The sequence below is a fragment of the Artemia sp. Qi Xiang Cuo genome, unplaced genomic scaffold (assembly GCF_049724085.1).
Source record: "Artemia sp. Qi Xiang Cuo unplaced genomic scaffold, ASM4972408v1 HiC_scaffold_3124, whole genome shotgun sequence".
Classification (NCBI taxonomy): Eukaryota; Metazoa; Arthropoda; class Branchiopoda; order Anostraca; family Artemiidae; genus Artemia; species Artemia sp. Qi Xiang Cuo.
The window spans coordinates 102,934-118,178 of NW_028300519.1; the positions used below are offsets into that span (position 1 = coordinate 102,934).

Consider the following 15,245-nt stretch of genomic DNA (forward strand, 5'->3'; position numbering starts at 1 on the left):
GCGCACCATCAAGCATCGATTTTTACTATAGGACGATAATCAATTTCCTTATATCTTCTTTTTTTCTCCTTTCTTTTTTCTTTTTCCTTTTTTCTTCTTTTTTTTCTCCTTTCCTCTTTTCTTTCGTTTTCATAGTATGATTAAAAGTTCCGGAAACCTACAAGTTCAAAAATATAATTTCCGGGTTACCGATTCTGAATTTTTTTTTCCAGAAAATTAAAAAGCATAGAGATTACTTAATCTAATGGCAAGAATCTGTAACATTTTAGCAAGAATCTAAAACTTAGAAAACTCTTACAGATGACTAGTTGTCATCAAGAATGTGTGGTTTGACTAGTAAGAAGGGAGTAAGAATTGGTTGAAGTTTTCAAATGAACAAATTGGAGCAAATGTTTCTATGCAAAAGGCCTTGTACCTTGATGGAGGAAAAGTAAAAAGAATGAGTCACAGGTGATTTTAAATAAACTGGTAATTTTAAGAAATGAGGTCCATTTTGATTGAGGAAAATTTTATACGCGGGGAGAATTTTTCTGAGGGGAAACCGTCTGAGGAGAGAATTAGCTGACACAATAAATACTTGAGTAGCTAAAATAAACTTTCGTTAAAGACCTAATTCGAAACTTGATTTTTCACTGGGTTTGCCCAACTCGTTAAAAACTGAAACATTTTCGCAGAAGCAAGGCGGTATTGAGAGGTGGTTTAACCCCTCTGGAATTTTTGTCAGACTCGTAGAAACTCAACCAAAATATATATAAACAAATTTTGATGGTTCCCCCCCCCCCAAAAAAAAAAGAAAACAAATAATATAATGTATTGCTTAGAAGTCATGCAATCAATTTTATTTGCCCCTCGATCTGTGGCGTAATTTTGTCAAAATCCTGGGGGGGGGGGTGGTAAAGTTGGAGCCAATTTTCCCAAATCAAATGAAAATGACAGTGAAAACTGAGAAATGATCCATATATTACCGTAAAGACAAAAATATACTAAAGAAAACTGCCTGATTCCCTGGATACTTGTATTTTGCAGGCTTATCTTAGTGACAAGATTTTTTGCAGAAACTAAATTTCAGCTGGGGGGGCAAACTGAGGTCTAGGGAGGAGGGGGGCAAAATTGATTGTAGAGGGACCAGTTGCCGCTCCTGGCCCATAGCAAATTACGCCCCTGCGTAATTTCGTTAAGAAATGGCTTGCAGATTATGGTAATCGGCGGTACTTCTAAGTACCACAATTACTTTTTGAGCCTTGACTAAGTCCTAGTCAGTATTTTCTTCTTTCGTGACAGAAGCAATTGTACTCTTTACGAAATCGCGCATCGTTCTATGCATGAAGGGGTTAGAAAATTCATAAAGATGTGGCTTTCCTTTTATCTTTTGGCCCAGACTGACCTTAAAAAAAATAATTTTTTTATTTTTTTGAAGAAACTCTAACCACGGTTTTAGCATAATCTAGACAGGAAATTTCACTGACTAGAACAGCAAAGAAGTGTAAATTTATTTCCAGAATATAGTAATAACATACATATGCATAAATGCATTCGTTTTCAGCATTTGATACTTTTTTTTAGTTTATGCAGTATATAAACACTAATTCCCAAATACATTATCTTTGAATCCATGTCTGCAGTTTTATTTACCCGTCAACTCGTTTAGAAATGGCTCTCGGATTGCCATATTATGAGATCTTCTTCCGTCCAGAATTTAGGGTAATAAAGCATCCATATATAATTTTGATCTAGCCCCTATGCTACCATTGCTGAAGCATAAGACACAAAACTCGAAGACAAGAACTCCTCAAACAGCAAACAAATACCTTTTTTTCATTTGCCTGCCTCTATGGTAGGCCTATCCTATTTCTGTAGCTAAATTCGGTACTTGTGCACTGTCTGGTACCCACCGCTATAACTGTATCAAGGAAACCAGACACAAAACCCGACAACCGGGTATTTGCAATAGAGAAATGGAATGCAAAGCGTGGTTTCCAGTGCGTTTACAATATTTAAACGGTTGTTTTTGGGGGTTTAGGGGGGGGGAGGGATCTGGGTGTGGCTATCTGTTTAATATATGATATTCTCTACCACCCACCCACCCCCCACCGGTCGAGAAAATATCTCAAAATGGTTTCTAAAATACTATATATTAATGCTTCATTTTTTTTTTCATTAGAATTAAACAAACTTGACTTCTTTTGTGGGTACCATATTATGCACAAGTAAACTAAATTCTTAGACCTTGTAATCACCAATGTTTAGATTTTCCCGATATGACACTAAACAAAATTTTAATCTATGAAAAACGAGGGTAGGGGACTTGGTCAAGATACAAAAATCACACTTCTTGTGTGACCGCACACAAGAAGTGTGTCCTTATCATCAATAATTCTGTTTAAACTTGAAAGCAAATGTATTGCACATTGGGAGTCAGTTAAAGAGAGAATACTTTCAGACTCTAAACAATAATCTATAAAATATCTAGGGCAAGGTGGATGGTACACAGTTCAGCAGACAAAATAAAGGACTCCAATGAAAGGAGAATATAAAAGTTAAGGTCCAGGGATGGAATGCATGAAGCTGCTCCACCTCTCTTACCTTAGGCATATTCATTTGTATAAATTTGTGTCTGACTAGGGTAATTTTTTTAAATCCGTTTTGAAAATATAGTTTTCACCACACAATGATATGGAATCATGTTTTTATTTATAGAAATAAGATTATATTGACAGTATGGTCTGTGTATCTCCTCTGGACGGTGTACCAGCAGATAAGGCTGATTACGAAAAACTTTGCTGCAGTTTTTTGGGAAGCATCCCATAATGAAGCACAACTCATTTCAAAAACCAGTCTTATAGCTCGACCCCTTGAACTTAAACAAGTCACTTAAAATATATGGTTTCTAAAAGAATGAAAACAAATCTGATAGAAACTAAGAAAAAGGGCTTACATTTAGTAAAAATACAAAAAAAAAAAAAAATGCACAAGAAAGTTGGATTATCGAAACTGAGAGCACAATTTTGCATTCAACCTGCAAAAAATTCAATTTTAATAGATTACCTATCCATTAGAAATCTGATAAAAATCATCTAACACAATTAAAAAAAAGTAGCACTAAGAAAAAAAAACTGAGAAAACTATAAATTTTTGCCATAAAACGATTTACCTAATTATGACATACGATGCATTACATATGCACATCAGATTTACTAAAACAAATTACAACAGTTTTTGATGAAGCATACCTTTATTAAGCTTTTATTTCAACTAATACAAATGATGAAAATAGGCTAATTGTTCAACACTCGTAAACCGAAATAAATCATTTTAAAATGTTGTTCCATAATATCAAAAGTTCTTACGATTGCAAAAAAGTAGCTTGCGCAGGTCGTAAAAGCACAAATAAAAAGAAGTGTACAAACTTGAACAATTTGTCTGTATTACAAAAAAAGACAATGACCCCAAAAAATAAATGCAGAAGAAAGATGCAACTAAGTTAATACTCAGTCTAGCATCCATTCAACAAAATTTAATTTTAATAAATCGACGATCAAATTGGAATCCGAAGAAATATGGAAATTGTCCTTGAAATGTCATGGAATAAAGCTTAAAACATCATGAGTTCCGTCACAAATTAACTACAGAGACTTATTTTGTAAGCTTCTAATGCTAAGTACAAATTGCAAGGCTTATTCAAAGATTTTAGTCTAATTTAAACTTGAATCAAATAGTTTGTGGTAACGAACTGCAAGTAAGGAGCAACGCTGCTTAATTTTTAACGAAACCAAAAAATCAGAATTCTTGTGTCAATAGCTCTATCAAAAGAATCGGCTTATTATGTTGATAGTTACTGTTACCCATCAAAAGCTGCGAGCCTCAGAAAATTTGCCTGATTTCTAAAAAGGGGGAGAAACACTCCCGAAAAGTCAAGAGATCTTAATGAAAATAATATTATCACGTTCTGTGTATCCGAGAACCCTGTTGTTGTAGTTCCAAGCTCCCTTCTGCAAAAATGTGAAATTTTGTATTTTTTTTGCAAGAAGAAAGATCACGGATACGTGTTTATTTGTTGTAATTTTTTGTTTGTTTTCCCAAGGGGTTATTGTATCGAACCAATAGACCTATATTATTGGAAAAGGACTTATTCTGATTGAAATTAAAATTTCCGATGCCCTTTCAAAGTGACCAAAAAGATTGGAGCGCAATTAGCCCTCCCCTTGACATTCACCGCCCCTTTTTCCCTAAATCGTTTGATCAAAATTATGAGATATAATGCCCTAACCATGGAGGGAATATGGCCCCCATGGCGCCTGGGGATGCATCTTTAAGTTATAAAATTTGCCCATTGTGAGTATTTTTTACTGCGAAGTAGGCATGCATTTTTCGGGTGAGGGAGGGGTGGTGAATTTTCTGCTCTGGGGATTTAACACAGGGAAAATTTTACACGAGGAGAGGATTTTCCGAGGGGGGAGGGGGAGGGAAATTTTCTGAGGAAATTCTATACTGGGGAAATTTGCCAAAATTCCTATGCGAAATTCTTTTTATTGTCTTACTTTCCCTTTGTCGAGTAAATTTTAAGGATGGAGATGTTAAGGGCAATTGTCCAGGGTAAATTTTTCACCAGGATTGAATTGTCTAGAAGATCTATTTGTGGGAGGGGGGGAATTTTTCCGTGGAGGTGGGGCCGGATTTCTTGGCACTATTTCAAAAACCACCAGAAATTAAACTATAAAAAAATTATTTTTTAACTGAAATTAAGCAGTCCTCCTTCATATTTCAGAGTCCAGAACAGTAGTCCTCCTTCATATTTCAGAGACTTGGGTCAAACAGCTCGTAGTAAAAAACTAAGTAACGAGCAACTTTTGTCAATAAACACCAACACTGAAAACTTTTGATTACAACAAGTAACAACAAGATATATTATTCATGTTGATTCTGAACATGCAGAATGTACTGAATTTAAGGTTACTCATTAAAAGATGCATCCTCCCACTGGGATTATGATTTGTTATAGGGCAGAAATTCGAAAGGAAAGAAAATTATACGACAAGGCTCTCCATTCGATGCTCTACAAATATAATAATCGCTGCCGTTGTTCAACAGTTGGTCCATAATGCAAAATAAACCCATTTAAGCCAAAATAGAAAATTTGTGTGGATAGTCTAGGAATATAGCAGGCCGCATCAGGGGGACGGTGGAGGGCTATGGTGTTGTTACGGTTATTATATTTGGAAGGAACAATAAGTGGAGAATGTACATGGTATATTACCTATTTTCTTATCTGATTCCTGTCATAATAAATCAGTGTTTGACACGACTTCCAGGGGCGCCGTGGGCTGCGGTAATCTTGCATTACCTTCACTTTTTCAAACGGTCCTTATTTTAGCTTAAGTGGGATGGTATTACCTTTGGTTCCCACTGGTGCGATTTTTTTTAACGAAAAACCGCTCGTGGATGCGGGAAATTCGCAAAAAAGTTCACACAGAAACGGTTCACTACAGCCGTTGAAGCGCGAAGACACTATGTTATATTTAAAAAGCATATGCATAAGAATAGGCTAAATCAAATTCTAGAAGCCAAGAAAAATATTCAAAGGGCTAACCTATAATAGCCTTGACTAACTATGCCTAATGAAAAATATAAGTCTTATCTATAACATGTTTAATTTCTCATTTACTTGAAATTTATGGTTCTACAATGCGTTCAATTTAAAATAACGGATGCCATTTTCAACAGATCAGTAGAAATATTTCAACGCTGCCTTTGAACCGTTGTGACGAAGAAACTTGCAGCAAAAAAACGGAGGAAATTTGACAGATCACGGAAAAACGGCCGTTTTTGCGCGAAATCGCATCATTGGAAACCCAGGGTTAGCCTACTTTTTGTCTCCCCTGCATTTGTTGAGGTTGAGACAGGGCTGGTGACGCCTGAGGGATAATTAATTGCAGCGTCCCCTCCCGACTCAAATATAAGCAAAAAAAGGCGAATCAAAGTGATCAGTGCCCCCCAGCCAAGGCGTCCCCAGTCACAGCTCTCGAGACAGCTTGCCCTCCGGTCCCTCTACCTTTGAATGGCTCTTGATGGTAGGCAAGTTTAGCCGAAAGATAAAAAAGTAGTAAAATATATAGTCCAAATTATGTATTTTCCATGTGTTCTACCGCTTCTTGATTTCATCAGCGTTGATTCAATTTAAGGGTACTTGGGTTTAAACAAGAGAGACGAATAGAAAAATGAATGGGAAATATATAATTTGGGCTATAATATTTGCACATTAGGGGAGGTTGGGGATAATGTATAGTGGAACGGTAGTCAAAATGAGGTAACTACCATTATTATGCATATTACGATTTAAGAATTGTTTTCATAACATTTTTCCTTCTAAAGTGCCCCAGTTCTAGGCTTATAATTTACCTTAGTTTTAAATATACTAGGCCTAGATCAAGTTTGAATGGAGATTGTAGCAGAGACGTTCCTAGGGTCGGTGGCGACCGGAGAAAAATTAATTACAGCACCCCACCCATCCCGACAAAAATATAAGCAAAACCCGCCGAATCGATATTAAAAATTTTATCACGGTTCACCCCTCTAGCCCCCCCCCCCAGCCACGGCGTCCAGGAAATTGGGTCCTGTTCACCCTCCCCTCCCTCTTTGAACGGCTCTAGATGGTAGGCAAGTTTAGCCAAAAGCTAAGAAATGGATTAGTCTAGTCTAGCAGGGTGGGGATATAAACTCTCAACAAGGGCAGGGGAGACAAAAGTAGGTTAATACCATACCACTTGAAGCTAAAATAAGGGCTCTTTGAAGAAGTCCTAGAGGCAAGGCACGCGTGGTAGGCTACTGAATTCTTTTTGGTAAAATTCTAGTTTAGCCTAGCTACTTTTTACTAGCCTATCTTGGATAGGAAAATGAAACTTTCAGGGATGGGTCTACAGACTAAACTAGCCTATGTCCCGGAAGGTAATTTGTGATTAGATCTATAACAAAAAATAAACTTACATTTGTCATGATCTCCTCACTGACCATTGGCTCAGGCTCTGTCCACTCGACGGCTACTCTTTGCTCAAAAAGAAGAATCTTGTGTGGCAGTAATGTGCGACGAGCCATCGCTGCCGCTTTGTGGCTCTCATAGTCCACAAAGTTACAGCCTCGCGAGTTCGATTTGTCAGCCATGCCAGGGTAGCAAATGAAGTTAACAACTCCTTCAGTAACTCTAGATATTTCATCAAAGATTTTTTCTCGATTTTTATCTTTGGGTTGGCCCCCAATGAACAGTCTACACTTATCAATCGAAACATTGACCCCTATACGACAATTGTGACGAATTAAAAATCTATCAAGTTCCTTCACAGCCCGGGCTGCCTCTTCCGGGGTTGAATAAGTTACAAAACAAAAGCCACGATTTGTTCCAGAAAAATCCAGCATCAGACTCATTTCATAAATAAATCCCACTTTTTAAAAAATCGGCACTAGTGTATCTTCGAAAATATCTCTCGGAAGCTTACCAATAAAAACTTCGCTCCCTTTTGGAGGAGGGGGCCCCATCCAGTTGGGTGGTGGGCCACCATCTATGCGCTGACCATGTTCTTGAACTAATTTATACCCTGTTCTGCTAATTCACTGCAGTATACCAGGAGTATGATATTTGAACATTTCCAACTTGAACTAGTGACAATTTAGACAACCCTTCTTATCTAAGATAATTCCCCAACTGATATGCACCCACTTTGACTGAATCGAAATGCAATCGTGACTCCTGAGTGGTTAATATTTGTTGCTAGATGTCTAAATGCCAAATGAAAAAATTTTACCCTTTTTACATGAAGATATTAGTCAAATTATTTTCAATGAATTTGAGAACAGCAATAGACTGATGTTGATACAGTGGATTTTGAAATGCCAAATAAAAATATGTATTCTAGTCTATTTAATAGGATTGAAGTTTGGTTGGATCAACGTTTAATGGGTGTAATTATGAGCAGATATATTGTAGGGAGTGGAGGTAGGGAGGATGGAGGACCAGACCCTACATTAATCCGAAAAAGTACAATAAGAATAAAAGGCGAAAAAGTACAATATGAGATTATAAAAAAAAAATGTTTGCGAGTATTAACAATTTCTTTTCAACCTTTCTCCTCACCAGAGGTGTTTTTAGAGGATGGGGCACTTGCCTCAAGTAAAGAAATTTTAGGGGGCGGGAAATTTCATATAAACTAACGGTTATATTCAGTCTGTAATTTTTTTAATTGGTACTTATCGGTCTGCTGGAACACACGCGGCATGAACCGCATATATAATCTCAAATATACTACTGAAAAATAGGTTTTCTCTGCCTAGTGAGGTATTTCTCACTCCGTGAAAAATTATTTAAGCTTTAGTTTTTTGGGGTTGAAGGGGCAAAAAAAAGGTACAAAGGTTAGGTTTGATTTGATTACATATTTAATATATGCTATGCTTTACCCCCACCCCCCTAATGTGCAAATATATAGCCCAAATTTGTTTCTAAACTATTATATTTTTATCGTATTTTGTTTTATTTAATTAGCATTAAGGGGCGAACTTGCAGTCCAAGTCGCTTGGCTATCTCTTCATTGGTAAAGAAATTTTGTTTGTTTAAAGAAACAGATGTATTAGAGAACTTAAATAATGATTAACCTGATTTGGAAGACTAGTGGCTATCATTTGTTCAGGTTCACTTTTCTTTTTTATATTACCTCTATTTTTTAAATGCATTTTTATGTAAAAACTCTTGGCTTTGTTCAAGAAAATGTTATTAACAACTTTAATAAAATTTATATTAGCTTGTAAATGTTTTTAACCCAAATTATTTGTTCGGATAGTTTATATGGATTTTACTGAATTAAAGCCCTTTTTATCCTTTGTTTTTTTTGCTATAATCGATTTGGAGTTACGGATCCCTCAAGTTGAACAAGGGTTGTTTAACTTTCGGGACAGTGTTGCAATTAACAGGCGTCGTGTCCTGTGCATGATACCACTAAACTTCGATAAACATACCGTATCCGCTGTATGCTCTTGTTCAAAACCAATCGAAATATATCAAGGATTGAGCAAGTTCTATTCAAGAGATTGAAAAACTTTTTGAGTTATGGGAAAAAAGCGCAATAAAAGAGGACTTAATTTAATTAACGTGCAAAAGGGCAGGGAAAAGTTAAAAAAAATATACGTGAAACGTGGAAGACCAGGACTTTCAAAGTATTTGCTTCACTTAGAGGAAGTATCTCTGAAAGAGGAAACCTTTATTGAACCACAGAGACTAAAAGCGATAACAGATGGCCGCAAGTCAACTTATGAAATCATGAAGACTGCTCTTTGTATAGTTAATGTGCCTTATTTTGTGAAGAGCTACGAAGACCTTGTAATCAATCATATGTAAGTACGATTTTTTAATTTTACAGAAAAATAATTTTGTTTCTCAGCCTGACCCCAAAAATGGTTACATTAACCCCCCCCCCCCCTTCAAAAACAAAAAAAAAGCAAAACAAAGAACTGTAGAGGCTCAGAATAATTTAACGGTACTTATTAAGAAAGCAGTAAGTACAAGAGAATTATGTTGTGAGACCAGATAGACATTTTATTAAGTAATGGTTGGAGGATGCATAAACATAGATTAGGCGTTGAATATATTCTATGCTTTACCACCCCCACCCCCTAATGTGCAAATACATAGCCTAAGTTTGTTCCTGAACTATTATATTTTCATCCTATTTTGTTTTATTTCATTAAGATTAACGAAACTTCACTTCTCTTGTACTTTCCGTTTTCTAATCAAGTACCAATTTAACACTTGTGCTGGAGTGCCATTTTAGGGATATTTTCCGTACTAGATTTGAAACTACTGTTTTTTAGTATTTTTTACTGAGAAAAAAAGAAAAACATTCGGCACTTGTACGATATCATCCTGACAGTGGTGGATCCAAGGAAGAGGGTGGGTGTGCCCTCCTCTAGCGTTGTCCAAAGTAGGTTAATTTACTTAATTAACACAATTTTGTAGTCATTAAACTTGCTCATTACCCAAGTTTATGGGATCAATATATTTTGCACCCCCCCCCTAAAATATTTTTATCGGATGGGCAGCTTTTGCGCCCCCCTCAGAGATTTCTGGATCCACCCCTGAGCTCTGACCTAATATTCCACATCTAAGTAGAGCCTGTATCTCTGACGCTTAATCCTAATGAAATATACCTAAGTATGACAAAAATTTAATACTTTAGAAACAAATTTGAGCTTTATATTTGCTTATTAGGGGGGGGGGGTAAAGCATAACGGATCTGCAAACATAATGTATTAGGCACAATTATTTTCCATGTTATGAATTAAGAATTGTTTTCTAACTTAACGCTGTCCAAATACTTTACCAACACCCCTCCCCCTTATGTGCAAATATATTGACAAAATAATATATTACCCATATATTCTGTCACTTCTTTGTACCTGGTCGAATGATAAGCTAAACTAAACTAGCGAAAAAAAACCCACCGATTCAACAATGTGTCAACGGATGAACCAACTTTAGTGGTCACGGCTGTACCATACAAGCATCCTGCCTAAAATCCTATAAAATTTTGAAAAAAAAATCAATGTGGGGATCTTATTTTCTTCTTAAAAAATGAGTTCTCACCCTTTCCAATGTCTTTAAAAATTGGTGCCCATGCACGTGCCTGCAATTTACTTTTATTTATTTATTTATTCATTTCTGGATTTAAGTTTGATGTCTGTCAAAGTAAAATGCATAAATAAGGACTCGGACTCACGGATGCCTTGATTTAATGCAATAAATTTGCTTGATTTATAGGTGGAATCCCAGTATGTGACATGCTTTGGAGGCTACCATTTGAGATATTCGCATGTTTTAACTAAGGGTGATCAAGATTCATCTTGACAAAGGGATAGTTATCCGTACGAAACCAAAGAATCCGTGTGATACTACTTGGTTCCCGTAAATAAAATACAATATTAACTATGTGCCGCACTTCCTACCATTTGAAGCCAGGTATGAATGCAAGAACTCAAAAATCACATGAAAAGTGCAGTGCCGATTTTGAAACCGAGAACTGAAGCCATCGACTTTAAAATTTAGGAATAAGACTTTCTGCTACCCAAACTGCTCTTAATCTGGGCATTACCAATAACCTTATCCATTGTGCCTTATACTTGCCTAAAAACTTGGAGCTTTTTTTTATCAGTCCCTGCTCCCTATAATCCAAGTATGAAACTTTTCTAATTGCAGATGGAACAAAATTATCCTGAATATGTGGGGAACTACCTACCTTTTAAAGTACCGCTCTTTACGCTAAGGTTTATTAAGACTTGGGATGTTTTGGCATTGAAAATATCCTTCCCTCCGTAACTACAAAATAAAAAGAAAACCCCATTTTAGAGTTTAAAGGAAATTTCTAGTCGTTTCTTATAAGTCGAAATGTATTGCAAACCAACCAACAAGGGATGGGGGTAGACCCCGGCGCCGCGCCGATGAGGGAAGACCGGCGGAGGCGGGACATAAAACAGCACGCCGCGCCGCCGGTAAGATGTCGGTAAGATGTTGGAGTACATTTATCAAATTGAAAAATACATGATGAATACTTCACATGATAACGTTTGAGTTAGAACGACACAAAAAACACTCAGTGGTTGCTTTGCTATTAAGAACAATGTAGTATTATCTATGTTCTACGGTAAAAAATGAAAGTCTCATTAATTTTATGTGTAGTTCTATGAAATGATACGCAGACTGAAGTAGTTCCAGGAAGATGTTGAAATGTTTATCCTAGTTCGTCACTTTTAATCCATGCAAAATGTTAGGACGCTTATTATCAGTTATTGAGTTTAAGCTTTGATTTCCAAGTGATTAAAGAATTGCCAAATTTAAGAAAGTCGCAACAATAAGTCACCTACGGTCAGAATACTTAGACACCTCTTTGATCCCCACCCAGGCTAAAAGCTTCTGTTATGGTCATTTCCATGGAAATCTCCAAAGAGTTTCTTTTTAAAATAGCTTTCAAGCGTAGTTAGGGGTATTTAGAAAATCTTGTTAATTTTGTCAACTTTTCAACTTTTTGGCATCCCTGCTTTCAATAAAAAAATGAAGTTACTATCACTTAAATATAATAACTCCCTATGCCCCCCTTCTGGATACCATCTTGATAGGATACCATCTCTGCTTTAAATAAAAAAAAATAATTAAACTTATTGGCACCCCTGCTTTAAAAAATCGAGGTATTACTATTTAAATATGATAGCTCAATACCCCCCCTCCTCTGGATACCACCTTGATAGGATGCCGTCTCTGCTTTAAATTAAAAAAAATGAACTTTTTGGGATCCCTGCTTTCAATAAATAACATTTCGAGCTATTATCATTTAAATATAATACCTCCCTACCCCCCCCCCCCCTGGATACCACCTTGATAGGATACCGTCTCAGCTTTCATAAAAAAAATAATTTACTGAATAATTAACAAGGTCAATATATGGTTCAAACAAACACGCAAAGTAACGTTAAAAATCTTAGTGTTCCTTGAAAAAAAATTGAGGGTTTGAGCAAAGGGGTACAAATACAGCAACGAAAATGTTGAAATTATTCACATATATCCCAAATAATTAGAAAAATGGGTGATAGATTCTCCATGGCATTCCATAAGATCCAAAGAATCGAAATAAAAGGGAGCACACACAAAAGCCAAATAAGGCCAGTAGCCTATGAGAAATCGCAAAATACCCAAGACAATGAACAAGTCCTTAATGGGGGGCCCTGGGTCTATCAATATATTTCAATGGTTTCCCAGGGAATTTGATATCATTTTCTTCGGTCTCCACTTTAAATGTAGAAAATAATTATCCTTTTGGCATCCCTACTTTCAATTTAAAAAAAGTGAGGTATTATCATTTTTATATTATAGCCCCCTATATCCCTCCCTTATATGGAATAATTTACAATTTATTTATGAATATATTTTTGGGGTAACTTCCAGTTCAATCTTTAATTCCCCAACCTTGTACATAGCTTAGTCTATAGCTAAATTTTGTCTCAACCTAATGCTGTTTTTTTTTTTTTTTGGGGGGGGGATGCAAAGGGTACAGAAAGAATATTGTATTTTCTATCAGGCGTTCAATAATTGAACATTAAAAATTAAGAAAATATTACCTAAAAACAGCAAAAACATAATGTTTAAAATTACAATTCAGCTTTAGAAAAAATCTGTCGGCTGTCAATTTCAAAATCCAACAAAAGGCTGAAGCGGTATAGTAGTGAATACGTTCTTTAATTCTATTCAACTTGAAAATAAAATTCTTGACTACAAATAATATAAGAAATAGCAATTGTGAAACTGTATTCGAAATGGTTTATACTCATGTCATAAGGATAATACTTTTTTTGTCAACACATGAAGAATTATATATATTGCAATATTTGCAATTGCATATTGCACCTGTTTGGTTTTGATGCAAAGTAACAAAAGAGACGAAAACTAATGAACAAGAGAGCAGTGAAGAATTATGGTATACAAAGTAATATTTGGCAGGGAAAGTCACTGATGTTAAATCATGAGGGGTGGCACCGTCATTGCGTGATTTTCGGGATTCGGGGAACCCTATTTTTTTTCGGGGTGATACATAAATTTTCGAGAAAATACCCGAAAATTCAGGGATAATGCAAGCTCTGCTTGATTTCTAATCAGGAAAATTGAAATACTAAACCACACGAGAAGGAAAAGCTCCGACTTTGCGGTTGACGCTATAAAGAATTGCCGCAAAATTACTTTGAATTCGAACGAACGCCACCGCCTCTGCCGGCGGCGGCGTGCCTGCGGCGTGCCGGCGGCGTTAAGACACTTCGGCGGCGTTCGACCGGGCCTTCGAAAGAAGGGAAAGGGGTCAAAGACCTTGTAAATGAACTGAAAGTGATACCATTGCATTTCTTTCGCTGTCATCATAGACAGTGCCCAGAATGCTGCAAAATGGCAGGACAAATTGTTGAATTCAGCGAAGAATGTGCCCCAAGCAATATTTTTCTTAGTCATGTGTATTCAGCCTTTGACACTTTAACTAGAAGAGCTCGATCTCTCATCGGAAACAGTACTAGCAACCTTGCAGAGTATTTTATGAGCATAGTTGCTAAGCTTATTGGGGGAAAAACATAATGGTGACAAAAAGAGCCCGATACACAACGCGTGTTACCGCTGCGGGCATAAAATATTCTAAGGGACATTCTGCCCGTTTGAATATTTTTCGCAGAAGTTTAGGATCTACACCAAGTCGTTTTTTGAAGCGACTTGCTGAGCAGCGGGCCCGAAGGGCCATAAACAAGCAGATATGGAAAGCTAAAAGACGTCTGTTTGGAAAACCATTTACGAGGAAAGTTTCGAGACCCGACAAAAACTACGGGCCGAATGCAGGAGTTCCAGATTTATATCTTGATTCTCTTGAAGATGCAAAAAGTGATTTTCTGAACCGTGTTCAGTTGACTGACTTAGAAATTCATAAAATAGAAGAAGCAATACGACTTCAGATAAATTGTATTGACGACAGGTGGCTAGAATACAGAAAAATTAGGATAACTGCGTCAGTAGCTGGAATAATTTGTAAAAGACGGACAAAGACTGTTGCACCGTTAGTGCGCCAACTGCTTTATCCCGAAAACATCCAGACTAAAGCATTGGAACATGGGCAAATGTACGAACAAATAGCTATACCGGCTTTTGAGAAAAAGATGGACTGCAAAGTGCATCCTTCAGGACTTTTTGTTCATATTAAATACGGATATTTTGCAGCCAGTTCTGATGGAATAGCCACTTTTTTTGTCTGGTGATACGGCGGTTTTGGAAGTGAAATCTTCTTTCAGGGCCAAAAATTTAAATATAGAAGAATGAAGGCTATCCCAAAAAAATATTTGTCATGAAAATCAAAGTCTTAAAGTGTTGTAGCATAGATTCTGGCTATTTTGTTATTTTTTTCTGCAAAGGCGGTCCGTTTATTGAGAAAATCAATCGTGACAAAGAATTCTGGCAGAAAAAATGCTACCAAAATTACAAAAGTTTTATCTTGAAGCGATATTGCCAGAAATAGTTGACGCAAGATTACCGAGAAATATGGAAATACGAGAGCCGTTTGTATAAAAAGAATTTGAACAGTATTAACACTCACGACAGATAAATAATTGCTACTATACGAATTAAAAAAAAAATAAATGAATAATAACAGCAAAACCAAGTAGATAATTGCGAATACCACACTGACTTTCCTTGA

General features: G+C 36.4%; 1 pseudogene; it reads right to left on the bottom strand.

The window, feature by feature from the left end:
• Positions 1–1,252: 1,252 nt before the first annotated feature.
• On the bottom strand, positions 1,253–7,416 carry LOC148938568 (APOBEC1 complementation factor pseudogene; annotated as a pseudogene).
• Positions 7,417–15,245: the final 7,829 nt, after the last annotated feature.